This window comes from Macrotis lagotis, chromosome X (genome assembly GCF_037893015.1).
Source record: "Macrotis lagotis isolate mMagLag1 chromosome X, bilby.v1.9.chrom.fasta, whole genome shotgun sequence".
NCBI classification, from domain to species: Eukaryota; Metazoa; Chordata; class Mammalia; order Peramelemorphia; family Peramelidae; genus Macrotis; species Macrotis lagotis.
The window spans coordinates 626,027,776-626,043,533 of record NC_133666.1 but is presented as its reverse complement, the minus strand read 5'-3'; the positions used below and the strand labels follow the sequence as shown (position 1 = coordinate 626,043,533).

At 40.5% G+C, this 15,758-nt stretch overlaps 1 protein-coding gene across 5 annotated transcripts in view; it reads right to left on the bottom strand.

Annotated features, from left to right (window-relative positions):
* The window catches only part of SMARCA4 (SWI/SNF related BAF chromatin remodeling complex subunit ATPase 4), a 112,077-nt gene extending 99,006 nt beyond the window's left edge, over positions 1–13,071 (bottom strand). For 3 of the 5 annotated variants that reach the window (XM_074203420.1, XM_074203421.1, XM_074203422.1), the window contains exon 1: positions 12,884–13,070. The gene's annotated coding sequence lies outside the window, so the exon portion shown is untranslated. Of the gene's footprint in view, positions 1–12,883 lie in introns of all 5 variants that reach the window. The other 2 variants (XM_074203418.1, XM_074203423.1) reach the window with 2 other exon arrangements.
* Positions 13,072–15,758: the final 2,687 nt, after the last annotated feature.

Below are 15,758 nucleotides of genomic sequence, written 5' to 3'. Positions count from 1 at the left end.
AGTGGTTGAATTTCTGTGTTGTCATATAGATTTTTAAAATTTCTTCAGTTTTTGCCCCCATAGTAAATAATAAAGTTCATGCTTACAATAGCTTCCAAAGTATAAATTCTCAAATCCAAGTACTTGCTCTAACCTGAACCATAAGGTCAAACTGGGCATGTTAAGAAAATGAAATAGACAATAGCTTGCATATTATCTTCAGCATAAATTTAACAGTTGGCTAGTAATCAGTAATCCACATATGGCCTATGTGGAATTGTGCCAACTGCAGCCAAAAGAATAAATGGCAAGAAAAGCACCATTTGTACTTGCCATTTTTAATCCAAAGATCTTAAATCTTTGAATGAAGCCACACAGTAGTAACTCTGGAGAATAGTATTCACTTTATAGACAGGAGAACTAAGGAGTTATGTCACAGTGAAAATCACTCAGAAAGGCAAGAAGAGAAGAGCATGGAATACTGAAAATCACCTGACACAACTCTTATGTAAGATCATGAGCAAGGCACTCAATTTTTTTAACTCTATGTCGTCATCTATTAAAACAGGGCTAATAATTCTTGCATAAATATTGCACAGGTTCTGAGGGAAGCATTTTTAAGAACCCTGGAACTATGAAAGCAACTTAAAATTATCTCTAATTCAAGTTTTCATCTTCAATGTGTGTATATTTTTGAAAAGCATTTTGCTGAAAATGTTATGTAGTCAATTATTATTATCAATACAAAGTTCTCTCTCAGAGAAAACTGCAACTGAGAAATAGAGAAAAAACTAAGTTTAAAGGTGATTATAGAGCTAGGTGGATAGAGCACCAGCCTGGAGTCTGGAGGACCCAAGTTCAAATCTGACCGCAGACACTTAATTGCCTAGCTGTGTGACCTTGGGCAAGTCACATAACCCCACTGCCTTAATAAAAATAAATTTTAAAAACTAAAATAAAGGTGAATATTGAGAAGTCAATAAACAGTAGTAAGCTATATGTATAGTTCTTATACCTTCAGAAGTCCTATGTTGCAAATCAAAGTCTTAAATCAACAACTCAGATCTTTAATAACAAAGTATACAATAGAGAGAAATTATATAGGAAGGGTACCTGGTTGCCATCCCAAGCAAGCAGTTGGGCAACAATTGCAAAAAACAAAACAAAAAAAAAAACCCTTGGTTTATATTCCCAGCAGTATTCCTCCCCTTCCCTCAAAGTGAGGGAATTGATGAAATGTGCAGTTAGAAGCATCAGAACTAACTCCTAGGCATGCGGGCACCTGTAACTTGATCCCAGTTCACTATGGATACTGTCAAAATAGAATTCTTTTCTTATATATAAAAACAGTGATAGCAGTTTAAGGAATACAGATTCCAATGAAAGATTTTTAAAATGCCATTAAATGACATTTCCAAAAAGAAGCTGCTATTTCTGAACTGGCAGGCAGCACTGGAACAGCAAAATAATTGTTTACCACTTGGGCAAGCCGATTTCTTTCTGATTATGGTTTGAAATTCTGTATTTCTGAAACACACACACACACACACACACACACACACACACACACAGGATTATAAAGGAAGAAATAAAGAAATAAAATATAAAATTCTTCCAAACTGGAAACACTAATTACACTTAAACTGATGGGCTTCATTTCAAATTTAGGACTCAAGATGGTTCATGTAAAAAATAATCATTACAAAATATTAGGGCTTAAGGAAGGAAAAACATTTTATTGAAGATAAAGGGAGAGGGTAATTCTTAAAATGGAATACTGAAGTAATTATGACCATGTTTCTAGGTTTCCATTACTTAACAAAGAGAAAACCATGGCTAGCATTTAGGGGCTAGAAGGGACCTCAAAGATTACTTCAACCACTGTTTTTATAATGGACTGCATAACTAATCATAAAGCTCTCCAGTAAAGATAATTTCGCAATCTTCTTTAGTAATAAGTTTCAGAGTCCAACAACCTAGAGAATCAATAAAATCTTCATTCTAGTTAACTAATTGCCTTTCTTCAGAAACTGGAGTCCACTGGGTCACTGTTTAGTCTTTTGCTGGAAGGAATGAACTTTATCTCATAATAACGTTTTAGTATTAATATGACTGTGACTCCTCCTATGGCCCCAGTTCTATTCACTAACTTTTCTCATGTAATCCACACTAGGAATTTCACTACATTTTTTCCCTGTTCCTAGACAGGCTGGGTGCGATTTTGTAGCACCATTAATGAAAAAGAAAAGTTCTAATTAAAAGAAAAGTCTCTGACAAATAATTCATACATACAGAAGCAAGTTTTTGGTAATTAATTTTTTAAAATCTAATTCAGGTACCAAATACTTATTGAGTGCCTACTTACATTCTGTTAAAGGGATTCAAAAGTATCTAAGTAGGGGCAGTTAGGTAGTGAAATGGATAGAGCATCAACCTGGAGTCAGGAGGACCTGAGTTCAAATCCAGCCTCAGACACTTAATTGCCTGTGACTTTGGCAAGTCACTTAACCCCACTGCCTTAATAAAAAAAAATTTTAATACCTAAAAAAAAGGAAAGAAGTAAATAGTTTCACAGATTTAGAGATGGAAAAGATCTCAAAATCACCTATTCATTTTACATTTGAAAAAACTCAAGATAGACAAGTTCTTTGCCTAAACTTACACTAGAAAAGAAGTGGCAGGCAGTACAAAGTACAAACAAAAATGGAAATGTGTATCTTCTACAACCTGCCAAAACAATATCCTTCTAAATCCTAAGTCTGACTTTGTTACTTTGCTGATCACAAACTTTCTGTGTCTGTGTATTGTTCCTGGAATAAAATAAGAGACCCCCCCCCATGTCTAGACATAAGCCTCCAGAGTTTCCTCCAACTTAACTTTCCAATTTTATTTCATGTTAGTTTCCTTAATGCATTCAATGTCTGGTCAATTTGGGCACTGAGTCTTCCATGAGCTCAGCACTTTAAAAGCCCACTGCTATGCATTTGTACAAATCTCCCAGCTTTCCTGAAGTCGCAGCTAAAATCTCATTTTCTAGAGGAAGCTTTTCCCAAACCGTTCTAATTATATTCTATTTATCCTGTATATAATTCATTTGTACATATTCACTTGCTAGTTTTCTTCCCATTAGACAGTGAGCTTCAGGAGGAAAGGGACAATTTTTTGTATCTACCAGCATTTAGCATAGGAGGAAATTAAAATAAAGGTTTCTTGATGAGCTTGACACATGAGTCCTTCAAGGAGAGGAACAGTCTTTTTTTCTTTTTGTATCCCTAGAACTTACTGACTGGCAAGTTCATGCCGATGTTAATTTCACTTTTCAGAATCTGTTTCTTTTCCAATTTGACAAACCTTTATTAGAACATGGCTATTTTTAAGGGCAGTTAAGTAGCACAGTGGATAGAGCACTGACCCTGGAGTCAGGAGGACCTGGGTTCAAATGCAGATCAGACACTTAATAATTGCCTGTGTGACCTTGAGCATATTTAACCCCATTGCCTTAAATAAATAAAAAAAAAAAAGAACATGGCTATTTAAACACCTAGTATGAGCCAGACACATGTTTATCTTTCTTCAAGATTCAGCTCAAGAGCTATCTCCTTCAAGATGTTTTCTCCATCTCATGTCCCTTCTCAAATTATTTTCTATTAAATTCTTAGGTATTGTATTCTCCCCGTACAATGGAAGATAATGGAAGGCAGAGTCTGTCTATCTATATTTGTAGTTTTATTTTTTCTTTGTATATCCAGTACATTCAGGAACTTTTTTGTGGTAGCAAAAATTTAAAGTTTGTTGAATTGATTCCCACCATTCCTTATAATATCATTTTTTGTCTTTCCTCCCTAGTAGATAAGAAGATTCCTGATGATAGGATCTGAGTTGCATCTACTTTTATATTCCCAGTACTTAGCCTTAACTCACAAGAAGGAGCACTTAATATATGTCAGTTGAGTATAATATCTGTATGTTCATCTGTTTCCTTTTTAAAAGGTGTAAAACTGTCCTTTATGATCAGTTGCTGGATTCTTCAAAGGGACTATATTTCTGCCACAAAGAATGCTTGTTATGATAAATTACAATGTTTTCTTATTTCAACCTTAAAGGAAGAAACAGCAAATTAATGGATACAAAAGATTTTAATGTATTTGGTACCAAGAACTATTTATCACTTTATTTCAATGACACTTCACAAATAATTGTTTTGTATAGAGATTAGTCAGTCTGATCCTTAAAGAATGAGAACCAGAACCCAGGTTCTAGTCACAACTCTTGGGAGAACTTGGGCAATTTCTTCATTTAGGAAGAGGGAATATCTGTTGCCTTATAATTTCACTGAAATATCACAAGAAAATTAATTTATTGAAGGGCTGTTACTTCTGGGCACAACAGTTAAGTGCTGGCAATATAGACAAAAATATTTAAGTCTATCCTCAAAGAGCTTACTGGGGAGAGAAACAACACAAGTGTGTATATATACACACACAGGTACTTGAAAGAGTAAGTACAAAGTAATGGAAAATATAGGTATAGGGCCAAGCATATCTAACCAATCAGTCTGGGAAAAAGCCTTCCACAAGAGTTCAGACTTAAGGGGTGACAGATATTTGATTCTCTACTTTTCTGACAAATGATGATTGAAGAAAGAGATATCGTTCATTGCCTTACTGCCATCTGCTCCTTGAGCTATTGGTCCATGTGATGAAGTAGGAGTTAGGATAGAAGAGGAAGCAAGGAAGAAGAAAATAGTATGCTTCTGTCTGTATTCAGATGACATCAGTTCCTTCTCTGAAGGCGGCTGGTATTTTTTTTATCACGAGTCTTTTGGGATTGTCCTGGATCACTGTATTGCTGAGAAGAGCTAAGTCATTCACAGTTCTTTGTACGATACTGCTATTACTGTGTACAATGCTCTCCTAGTTCTGCTTGCTCACTTCACTTTGTATCATTCATCTAAGTCTTCTCAGTTTTTTCCTAAATTATCTTGCTTGTCATTACTTATAGCACAGTAATATTCCATTACAATTATGTACCACAGCTTGCTTAGCCATTCCCTAATTGAAGGGCATCCCTTCTATTTCTAATTCTTAGCCACCACAAAAAGAGCTGCTATAAATATTCCAAAATGTATTTTTTAACTGAATGTGTTAATTATCCTGCTAACAAATGGTTGCTTGATATCACTTAATCAAATTGCACAGTTTTATGTTACACATAGTTCATGGAAACAGAGCATTACCAAATTGCTGTGGTTTCAAAAATTTATCTACTGAGGGCAGCTAGGTGGCACAGTGGATACAGTACCGGCCCTGGAGTCAGGAGAGCCTTAGTTCAAATCTGGGCCTCAGACACTTAAAAATTGCCTAGCTGTGTGACCTTGGGCAAGTCACTCTTAACCCCACTGACTTAAATAAAATTTAAAAACATACATACCTACCAATGTCTTTTCTCTAACAATAGAAATCTCAGCCCATCCATATCTTCTCTGAAACAGAAGGAGCTAATAGAAATCACGAGTTGGAGTCAGGAGGGCCCTGAGTTTTAATCCTGCTTCTGTTACTTATCACTGTCAACCTGGCCAAGGCACTTCACTCCTCTCAGTCTCAAGTCAGTCATAAAACAGGGGTACTCATTCTAAGTTTGCTCCCAAACTAACTGTGAGGAAAGCACTTTGGAAATTTAACTATTCTGAGTCAGGCTATTTAATGGTATGTTAAGATTACATGGTTCATGTTGAGCAGAACCAGAAGAATATACACTAGCAGCAACACGGGGGTGATGATCAACCCTAATGGACTTACTCATTCCATCAATGCAATAATCAGGGGAAATTTTAGAGTACCTGCAATGGAGAATACCACCTGTATCCAGAGAAAGAACTATGGAGTTTAAACAAAGACCAAAGTATTACCTTCAATTCTTTTTATTTTAAAGTGTCTTACGTTCAACATAATTTTGCTATCTCTAATAATTTTATTTTCTCTTCAAAGATATGACTTCTCTCAACACATTCAATTTTGATCAATGTATATTTTAAAGTGTCTTACGTTAACATAATTTTGCTATCTCTAATAATTTTATTTTTTCCTCAAAGATATGATTTCTCTCTCAACACATTCAATTTTGATCAATGTATAGCATGAAAATAATGTAAAGATGATCAGACTGCCTTCTGTGGGGGGTGGGGGGATGGGGAGAGGAACTGTAAAATTCAAAACCTTACAAAAAATGATAGGTGGAAACTATTATTGTATATAAATAGAAAACTAATAAAATATTTTTAAAAAGATTTACATGGATCAATTTCCCTAGTAATATCTCAAACTGATGGTCACATCACAAGATATCACATTTAGAATATTAACATATTCTAACAAATATAGATATTAACAATTAAATGAACAACTAAATTTTAAAAATCTTATCATTAAAGAACATGACCTGTAAAGGTAACATTTACATTTTTTTTTTGTAGACTTGATGGGGTATTATGGTAAAATAATCCACTGTGATATTGGCACCAGTTAGGGAAGAACCTGAACTGTAATTCAGATAGCATTGTACTAGAAGGTTCTCTGATTAACCACCAAGAAGTTAGTGTCACTCTATGCTACCATGAGGCAAACAAATAGGAATTTTGTAGAGCTTCAAAAATATAACACTTTAATCTAAACTTACTGTTTAGATTAATTCACTATTAATTAAACAAAATTAAACAAACTGCATAACATTTAAAGAATAGGAATTTGAATTTGCTCTTGTAGAGGAAAAGGAAAAAAGAGACGCTCAAGAATTGAAACTAAGGCCAAACTTTGGAAATCACTGCTTTGGATATTTCAAATGTATATACAAAAAGAAAAAAACTGATCCTTTTAAAATGTCCTATGAGCCAGGATTAACAACTCAAGAGAATATCCCACACAGTAACTTTTATATCATCACGTAAAAACAAAAGTTGAAAATATAAACGTTAACATGATTCAATCAATGGTAGAGAAGTCTAAGTCATTGTTATTCAAGTTGGGGACCATGGTCGGACCCCAAAGGTCAACTAACTGGAAAATGAGGAGTTGGGCAGCATCACATCCAATCCTATCCATAAACAATCATAAGACTTATCTGAAAAAATCAAACATAATCTTATTCCCCAACATTCTGTAATTCTATTCTTCTCTCTATACAAATGTAAAACTTCCTCTTTTGAGCCTGGCACCTGCCTATGTAATGTAGCTCTAAGAGCAGCTATGACCTAACAGCTAAGGAGGCATCTTTCAAAACAGTAGCAGCTGTCCTGGATGTGATTGAGAAAATCCAAACTCTAGCAATCCCATCATCTTTTCTTCCCCAGATGAGAGTTTTATAGGGTCAAATCTCATTATATTATCTTTCAATCACAACCTACCTCTCTTCCATACTTCTTTATTTCTCTCCAAAGTATCACAACCTGGACATCTACTCACCACAAAACCAGCTACCCAATTATTGTTGTTTTTATTTCTAAAATATCTCTCATATCTAGCTCTTCTCTATTTATAGTTACCAACTACATTTAGGCCCCCATTATCTTTTCTATATGTCTCCCAGTCTCAAGACTCTTCCCTCCATCCTTCATATAGATGCAAGTCATTTTCCTGCAGAGGCAGTTAGTGGTGTAGAGAATGAGATTGTTGAACCTTTAGTCAGAAAGACCCAAGTTCAAATCCATCTCAAGACACTGTGATCCTAGGCAAATCACTTCTCCTGTGTGCCTTTCCTCAGTCTCCTCAACAATAAAACAGGGATAACAAGAGCACTTATTCTTCCATGTTGTTGTGAGGATGGGATGAGATCTTAGATCTTTGTTACAAGCATTTAGAATACTGCACATGGTAGGTGTTAGATAAATGCTTTTTCCTTTCCCTTCAGCACAGGTCTGAACAGGTCCTTTACTTAAACTCATAAAATTATCTATTGACTCTAGGAGTAAATATTTCATATTTATCTCATTCTTTTAAAATATCTATTTTTGCATAAGTATGATAATATACATAATTAATTATTAGCACAGTATTACATGTATACAAACTGTTTCATTAAGATATGCACAAACTGAAGAAAAGAGCTATTTTTTTAAACTGGTGTGTTATATGATCAAAAGTAGTAAAAAGACTACTTCATATAAAGACTGCATCAAAAATTCACCTATTTTTATAAATCTTTAGCATTATCAACACTAAAACCAATAATAAGAGATATAGCAAATTAACAAGCCTACAGTTTCATTTAAAAAAAAATAGCTATCTTAGGGGCGGCAAGGTGGCGCAGTGGATAGAGCACCGACCCTGGAGTCAGGAGGACCTGAGTTCAAATGCGACCTCAGACACTTAATATACCTAGCTGTGTGGTCTTGGGCAAGCCACTTAACCACACTGCCTTGCAAAAAGCTTAAAAAAAAATAGCTATCTTATACATGACTTTGTCATCAATCCCTACAGAATGTAAACACCTTGAAGGAAAGAACTATTTTCTTGACCTCTCCAGCATTTAGCAAAGTGCCTGGCACATAGTAAAAGTAAAATAAATGCTTGACTGATCTACTTTCATAAAACAACTAGTTAACATCTGGCTATTTTTCCCATTTCCTTGCGGTTATTGTTAAATTGATCATTTTGTCAAATTTCTAACACATAATACAAATAGATAGGCACATTATTTTATGACCTGTAACACCTCTCTCCCTAAATCAGGGCCTCAATTTTCAGTTAAAAAAAATCATTCCATCCAAGATCACAGATTTAGAACTGTAAGAGACCTTGGAGATCAAGTTGAACCCCTCATTATGTAGATAAGGAAGCTAGGGCCCAAAAGGTAAAATAACTTCAATAGTAGAAATGAATTCAAACAATTACAAAATTCTATGAACAGCTACAATTAGCTGTGATGCTCAGTAAAAAATATCCTGGTACATACAGGGCATGCAATTACACACAAATCCACTTTACTTCAAAAGATACTCTAAAATAGATTTACAGAGCCCCAACAGCACAGTAAAGGGACCAAGCCTGGAAAAATGGAGAGAATACTGGGAAGAAACAGAGGCATTCAGACTCACACTAATGAACAAGGAATAAACTTCAAGGTCCTGGCCTACATTTCTATTTAAAAAAAAAACACAGGGAGGATAATAATGGGACAACTAATGGAGCAGTTGATAGAGTGTGAGGCCTAATGTTAGGAATACTCATGTTCCTGAATTCAAATCTGGCCTCAGACACATTCAATGTGTGACCTCAGTTTCTCATCTGTACAGTAAAATGAGTTGGAGAAGGAAATGGTCAATTAATCCAATATCCTTGACTGAAACAACTGGATGACAACAAAAAATAATACTCTATCCTTTATCTTTTATATATGTGTATACAAATATCCACATGTATGTATAGAAACATTGACAAATCTGGGAAGAAAGTGGTATTCATAGTTTAAAGGCAAGTTTAAGAGGATAAGGGGCGGCTAGGTGGCGCAGTGGATAAAGCACAGGCCCTGGAGTTAGGAATACCCGAGTTCAAATCCTGGCTCAGCTGTGTAGCCTTGGGCAAGCCACTTAACCCCATTTGCCTAACAAAAACCTAAAAAAAAAAAAAGTTTAAGAAGATAAATCATGCTTCCTAATTTAGCAAGCATTACAGAAAAATTTTAAATCTGTTTTGTTACTTATTGGCATAGTGTCAGATTCATTTTAAATATTGGATATTTCCTTGTAATTGAAAAGTTTGCCAGATATGCATATTATCTATGATTATCTTTTAACTGTGGCATTCGCAGAAAGGATGAAAACATGATAAATGATGTCAACTAATACCTGCTACTTTCAGAAATCTAAAGAGACTATGTCATAATATGAATTATCGAAAATGTGATTTGATCTTATGATGCTGCAATGAAAACCTAATTAAACAGTAATATCCTCATGTGGACCAATTTAAAAATAGGTAAGAAGACAACGTACACCACTGACAAAAGGGACTACTGTAGTTAAGGTGACAGATTTGAAGCTGCTTAAATTGCAACACTATGTGGAATATTCTCTCGAGCTGTTGTTAATCCTGGCTCATAGGACATTTTAAAAGGATCAGTTTTTTTTTTTCCTTTTTGTGTATACATTTGGAATATCCAAAACAGTGACTTTCAAAGTTTGGACTTATTTTCAATTCTTGAGTGTCTCTTTTTTCCTTTCCTCTATACAAGAGCAAATTCAAATTCTTTAAATGTTATGCAGTTTGTTTAATTAACCGTGAATTAATCTAAACAGTAAGTTTAAGTTGCAACACTTAAAACACTACTTAAACAAGGTTTGGGTTGAGTTTGTTCCACATTACTTTGAGTAGTGTAGCACTGAAATGGTAACTGACATTTTTTTAGAAGCTTAAAAGAAAAACAAATTCTTAAATCAATGGAACTTCCTGAAGACAAACAAGGGAAGGAAAAATATGACTGAACTCTGAACTAGGCATTTTTCATATGTACAACCAAAAATTTTTTTGGCATTTCAGAAAGAGTACTAAGGAGTGGAGAACCAGAGGTTCTCTCCTTTTGGACCACTGTCATCTTCTGTATGGGACCATAAGCATATCATTCCATGTTTGAGGTCCTTTTACACAGTCTGGAAATCCAAATCCTTCTTTAACAGCTCTCTCTTATTCTCCTTATACAATCAGTCATCAAAGTTCTACAGATTCTATCTCTGTGATGTCACTCCTATTTTCCATTCCCACTAGTACCAGTCTAATATAGGCCCTCATTACCTCTTCCCTAAACTATTGTAATAGCCTGATCAAGTCACTGTCAACACTATTCTAGGTTGTAACTCTTCTAACAGACTGGATTTCTCAAAATACCCCCGTGGCTTCCATTAATGCCTGCAGATAAAGGACTAACTTTGTAGCATTGGTACAGTAAGATTTCCACACAACAATCATAACCTACTTTTCCACCATTATCTAGTACTGCAGTGTGTCAAAAATGGATTCTTAATCATTTCCCAAAGGAATTCTGAGTTTTTCTGCTTCTAAACCTTTGTTCAAGCAGGTCTCTCTCCTTACAATGTCCTCTTTCCACTCCCTACCATGGGTTAAACTATTCTTCAAGGCTCAGCTCAAATGCTACTTATCCAAGATACTTTTCTTTCCCATTTGGGAAGTTTCTAGTACAGACTATTCTGTAGCACAGTTCCACTAGATCATACTGATGTTTTAATCCTCAAAGATTTAGTAGCTGCACAATTAAAAATCTGTCTAGTGACTAAGTGTTTGAATAGATTATATCTAAGGTAGGGATGATTAATTTTAAGTCCTGAAATTGTATTTAAATTTTAATAACTATTTCAATGTAAACTATTTCTCTGTAAACATATGCATTTTATGAATTTAAAAAACACTATTGGGGGCAGGTAGGTGGCACAGTGGATAGAGCACCAGGCCTGGAGTCAGGAGTACCAGAGTTCAAATCCCGCCTCAGACACTTAATAATTACCTAGCTGTGTGGCCTTGGGCAAGCCTTAACCCCATTGCCTAGAAAAAAAAAAACCACTTCTGAGAAGACAAGATTACCAAAGGGGTTCATAACACAAAAAGGATTAAGCTGCCCTAAAACTTTTCTAGTCTTAAAGTCTCTAAGGTCTATCTCTTCAAAAGTAAATTTAAAAATGGACAAGCAATAAAATTTTCAGTTTCCTCATCAGTAAAATAAGTGGATTAGTCTATTTTACATAATCTGTTAAAGTCTTTTCCAGCTCAAAGTCTTATATATTTTCCATAAAAAGGAATGCAAATTTATATAATGCCTATTAAGGATGGGGGTAAATGTTTTTTTTTTCAAATCTCTCATTTGAAAGGTGAACTTTTTCCTGAAACAGTGCTTTAAAATTAAAACTTCTTACAAAGAAAGTAAAGCACTATACCTAAAACCCTGGACCTCAAAGTACTCTCATACAATTATCTGCATTTTATAAAAAAAAAAAAAATTTAAACACAAGACGGTCTTGGGGAACAGAGAGAAACAAGGATTTAAAGACATCAAAGTTCTCCCCCCCCCTTTCAATGACCATTCTGGCTCTCCTCATTTCACAACTGGGATTTTGAAAGAACTTTATGATCATAGTCATTCGAGAACTTAAAGCCACAATTTTTTTTTTCCCGTTGACAAAATGAGGACACGGATTTATCTTCCTTAGCCCGGCGAACCAAATGTCAAGGGGCTTCAGAAGCCCTCGCTCTCAAAATCGTCCTACCCGTTCTGCGTTTTCCAGTTTATTCTGTAAAAAGCAGAGGCGCCCGCTGCCAGAACCAGACGAGCGAGCTCGGAGAGCGTTTCTAACAACAGCCCATTGTTGAGGAGGGGGAGGGCGCCCACCTCCAAGCTGGGCTGGGGGCGGGTCGGGCCCCCTCCCCACGCGGCATCCGGAGCAGGGGATGAGGGCTAGTTCGGAAAGCCTCGGAGACATTTCCCGCGTGGCGCCAGCTTCCCACGCAGCTCTCTTCCCCGCCCCCACCCGCACGCAGACAAGTGCTCTGGGACGGGGGGGGGGGAGGGGGCGGCCGTCTGTCCGTCTGTCTCACGGACACCCCCCTCGGAAGGAGGGAGCCCCCGGGCTGGCCGGAGATCCGGGGGCTGCCGCGCGGGGGAGGGTAAACTGAGGCAGCCGGGGGGCGGGGGGTGCCCGCGGGGACGAGCCTCCCCACGCCCTGCCCGCTCGGGCCTAGCCCGGCCGGCCCTGCCAGGCGGAGGCTTCTTGACCCCGCGGCGCCGCCGTAGCCCCCGCGCGACCCGCGGCGGCGGGCGGCCCGCCCCTCCCCCTCGCCCCCCGCTCCATTCAAACCAACCGCCCCCTCCCCTCCCCAACGCCCGTCCCCGGGGCCTCGTTCCTCACCCGGCCCTGGGAGGAGCCGTCGCCGCCGGCCGCGCCGCGTCCCCAGCGCTTCCCCCTCCTCTGCCGGGGCCGGGGCCCGTCGCTGGCTCTCGAGTCCTCCCTTCTCCACACGGAACAAAGACGCCGCCACCGAGAGAGGGGAAGCTGGTGCGCGCGCCCGCCTCGATCCCGCGCTCGCTCGCCCTCCGGCCGCGCCCCCGCCGCCGCGCGCGCGCCGGCCGCCCCTCCCCCACCCGGCCCCGCGGCTCCTCGTGCGCGCCTCGGCTTCCCTGTCGATCTTCCCCCTCGTCCTCCGCGGCCCGCCCCTTCCGCGTCGGGGCGGCGGGGTGCGCGTGCGCACCCCGCCTCCACCCAGGCGTCGGGAGGAAGGGGCCCAGAGCGCCGCGGCACCGACCCAGGCGGAGGGCGCGCTCCCGCACGCGCCTGCGCGGACGCCGTCGCTTTGGCCCGCCTCTCCCTCCTCTCCCCCTCCTCCGGCGGCGCGCGCACGCGCACGCGCCGACCAATAGCCGCTTAGCTCGCCTCCTGCCCCTCCGCGCCTCGGCCCCTCCCGCGCGAACGCCGCCCCGGCCACGCCGGGGAGCATGCGCTCTGGAGGCGCCACTGCGGCGAAGGGAATGGGGCGGGGCTCGGGGTGGAGGAGGAAGGAGAAGAGGAGGAGGAGGAGGAGGGAGGGGAATGGGGGATGGACGGTGAGGCCGGAGGCGTCGGCTAGAAAGTGCCGGGGCCGGGGGACAGAAGCCTGGGGCAGAGGGGAGAGGAGGTGGAGGTGCCGGGAGGCCGCCGCCACGGGAGGCCGCCCTAGTGCTCCGGGAGGCCCAGATCGTGGGAGAGGAAAGGGGGAGAAGGAGGGGCCGGAGCCTGAGAGGTGCCGCACGGGGGAGTGGGGGCGAGAAGCCCAGACCCACCCAAAGGGGGATGCTTCAGCGAAGACAGCAGAAGAAACGGGTGGGGAAAGGCCAGCTTTTAGGGAGGGTTGGCAGTGCCCGCCCGGACTCTTAGGAGAAGAGTTTGGGACCAGACTGGGAGCTGGAGAAGGGCAGAGCCTCGGAGAGCTTTCCCACGGATGGCTCGGGGTGCATTGAGGGCAGAGGGAAGTTGGCCGAAGGGAGCAATGAGATTTTTTTGTGGCAGGAGAGGGTAACACAGGCCTCTGAGTTAGGGAAGACTGTTCCCAGGAGGTTTGGGATAGTGTCTAGGGACAACATTCTGTAATAAAGATTTTCTTCTTTTGGGGGGAGGGGGTAACATCTGGGAGAAAAGGAGGATTTCAGGAAGTATCTGAGCAGATGGGGTCAGGTCTTATGGGACCCAGTGCTTATAGAGAGGTTTTTTTTTGGGGGGGGGGTGTATGGGATCACAATTGGAGTTAGAGCAGTGCCTGCAGAAGAGTTTGAGTCTATATCTGGAATAAGGAGGCAAAATTAGAAGAGAATTAGTCTGGGGAGACATGTACAGGAGTGGGAAGGCAAAGGAAGGAAGACAGGGCCTAAGGGAGCTTTGTTGGGGAGATGGAGCAGAGGGAGCTCTGGGCAGGGCACATGAAGAGAATATTTTACATCCATCAGGAGAGAGGCAAAGGAAGATGAGGAAACGGACAGGGCCTCTTAAGAGGACTTTGTCAGAAAGTTCCTGAAAGTGAAAAGTCTCCTGAAGTGTGGTAGTCGGTAGAAGGATAGGCCTGTGGGGAAGGAGGGTAGGGGGGGGGGCTTGAGAGAGCACCTGAAAGATCCTCCAGAAAGCTTTTTGGCAAAGGCAGAGTGAACCTAGAGATCCCCCCTTTGGGTGGAGAAGTTTCAATCATTTTAGTAAAACACATGCTAGATCAGAACAGGGCACCAGCACAGGAGAGAACAGGTTCTTGGAGAGAAGCCTGGGAGACAAGAGGAGCAGCTTTGGTAACAGGTTTTGTCACAAGTTCAAACAAATCCACTCAACTGAATTAATAGTGCTTGACTCCTTATAATCAAGGGTGTGTTTCAGAATCATCTTTATCTCCTTCTGTGGTGTGAGAGAGATGTTTATTTAATGAAGGCACCACTCATCAGCCTGGCACCCCTAACACATGCACCTGCTGGAACAGGCATCAAAGGGACTGCTACCACAGTCCCTCCTGGGTGGGCAGAGGACCGGGCCTCTGGTGAAGCCCGTCCAGCCAAGCTTTTGAGAGGCTGGAGTTGGGCCTCGCCTCAGCAATATTTTAAGTAAAGTTCTCCTCAAAGGAAATAGTCCAAGCACCTACCTCACAGAGCTGAAATGTATGTAAAGTGCTTTACAAATGCTAAAAGTACCAAGGAAGCAGTTGTTAGGTCATAGAACTTTAGAGCTGGAAGAGATCCTGGAGAAGAAACATCCTAGGCCAACCACTTGATTTTACAGAAGAAACTAGTTCACAGAAGAGAAGCAACCTAGCCTTTGGTATTCCCTGCCTTTTGATATTACTTTGTATGTGTTTACTTGGTACATATTGTTTCTTCCTTCCTTGAGAGCCAGGATTATTTCAGTGTTTTCTCATAAATGCCAATAAATGGCATCTAATAACTATTGGGTTGAGTTGAAGGCGTCCTGAAGAATGCAAAGCCTGGGCAGGTTCTACCTGCACACACTGAGAATCAGTTCAGGAGGGAGTTGTCCAAACACCTTTTCAGCAAGTTCACAGTGCTCAGAAGAGTTGATGGATCTATCCAGAGCTTTTCATATATTCAGTGTTGTCCTTGAGGGCCCCATGGATTGTTCTGGTCTTTCCTGGCTGAAAGGAGAAAGATAATGAGAGGTAGCCCAAATTGAGTAGGCGGTACTAGGAAACTACTCCTTTCCAAAGATGCATGCTTCCTTCTCTGCGGGTAGTTCTGTCCACATCTTCTCCATGCCCTGG